Below are 2215 nucleotides of genomic sequence, written 5' to 3'. Positions count from 1 at the left end.
CAGTAAAGAGTAAGATTAGCAGAGGGCCATAAACTTAGATTCTGGGCCACTTTACTTGATATCTTCTATCATAATGTGCAAGAACTCTGATTTATTGCTAATGGCTATGCAAAATGGTAGAGCCACTCTGGAAGACAGGATGGCAGTTTCCAATAAAATTAAATGTAGTCTTATCATACAATTCAGAAATCACAGTCCTAGGCATTTACCCATGAAGGAGCACAGGGAACTTCACCCCAAAATATGGTTCCCTTGTATGAGTGATTTTTTTTTTTAATGGAGATGGGATCTTGCTACCTTGCCCAGGCTGTCTTGAACTCCTGTCCTCATATGACCCTCCTGCCTTGGCCTCCCAAAGTGCTGGAATTACAGGCATGAGCCACTGTGCTCAGCTGAGCATTTTGAATTAAAGGCTCTTAGAGATCAATAGATGCTAAAGACCCAATGGATCCACCAAGAAGAAAATTTGTTTTTCTTTCTCCTCCCTATTATCATATTCCCTATAGCAGAAAAGAAGACCAAGAATGTAATTACTCCTGACTCTGACAAGACAATATCTTTTAAATTTTCTTTTTATATATTTGAGTTCTTACATTATCACAAGATATTATCTGTCTCTCAGAATCATTCAGTTACCTAAGAGAACCATTTACAAGTTCATCTTTGTTCCCTGATCCATTAATTCTTCCTGGTAATCATCTATGGCCCCTCAACAGAATTACATATATTCCCCATTTCCTCCCTCCCCTGTGAAATAAGGCTAAGTAAGTATCTGGACTCCAATGGGATAGGAGGTAATCACTCTGTACTTCTCCTCCATAGGTACATTAGTAAATTTGTATACCCTTTCTCCAATTAATATGCCTTTTGTCAGTTGATTTTTCAGTGAACCTTCAAAGGTCAAAAGGGAAGCTTTTCCTTGACCCTGACATCCAACTGGTTTGAAAACTTATGTCTGCATAAAAACCTGCATATGATGTTTAGAGCAGCTTCATTCATAATCTCCCAAAACCAGAAGTAATCAAGAGAGCATTCAGTAGGTGAATGAATAAACAAGCCATGGTGTATCCATACAATGAAATTCAGTGATAAAAATGGATGAGCTATTAATTTTATGCAACAACACGGAAAATGTTGCTAAGAAAAACACATGTTACTAAATTAAAGAAACCAGTCTTAAAAGGCTACATACTATATGAAGCCACTTGTATGACATTCTGGAATTTATAGAGACTTAAAATACATTAGTGGTTACCAGAGGCTTGGAGAATGAGGTGAGTTGGATAAATAGACCATGTGTGATATTTAGGGTACTGAGACTATGCTGTATGGTACATGAGACTATGCGTTTGTCAAAATTCATAGAACTTTATAGCACAATGAGTCAACCTTAATATAGGCAAAATTTTTAATCAATTAGTAGTAGGTCAAGAAGTCCCAGAAAGGAATGCAGACTGTGATTAAAAGAATCTGTGTTACAAACATATGATCAAACCTCTCTGAAGTGGGTAGAGAAGCACTGACCTAAGTGACCATGGAAATGAGTGGAGAATGTAAGACTAAAGACAAGAGGAATTGTACATAATAGGTAAAGTTGTTGCCCACGGGAATAGGGGCTAACAATTCTGAGACCACTCTACATATATGCTGGGATTGAACAAATAAGTAAATGGATAGCAAATGGTGGGAGCCAGGTTTCTCACTGTTGGAATGAGAAGTTACTGATAAACAGGGAAAAAGGCTAGTGAATAACATGATATTGGATTAGAGTTGGAGACGTCAGTATGAATTCATGTTCAGTTTAATATAGATACAGACTACAGAGAGAGAATATACATACACGCAATCATGGATGTGTGTGTGTATGCACAGATCAGCACACACATGTAAAAACAATAGAGAAAGTTGGACAGGCATGGTGACTGACACCTATAATCCCAGCACTTTGGGAGACTGAGGTGGTAGGATCATTTGAGGATAGGAATTTGAGACCAGCCTGGGAAATATAGCCAGACCCCATCTCTACAAAAACAAAAGCAGAAGTCAAGAAAACTGAAATTGGCTCTCTGAAAAAATCAATAAGATTTATAAACCTTTAGCTAATCTGACCAATTAAAAAAAAGAACTGGCTGGGCTCAGTGGTTCAGCCTGTAATCCCAGCACTTTGGGAGGCTGAGGTGAGTGGATTGTCTGAGCCCGCGGGTTCAAGACCCGC

This window comes from Carlito syrichta, unplaced genomic scaffold, assembly GCF_000164805.1.
Source record: "Carlito syrichta isolate Samal-C Ts95f unplaced genomic scaffold, Tarsius_syrichta-2.0.1 Scaffold307240, whole genome shotgun sequence".
Taxonomy (NCBI): domain Eukaryota; kingdom Metazoa; phylum Chordata; class Mammalia; order Primates; family Tarsiidae; genus Carlito; species Carlito syrichta.
Note: the sequence above shows the minus strand (reverse complement) of the source record.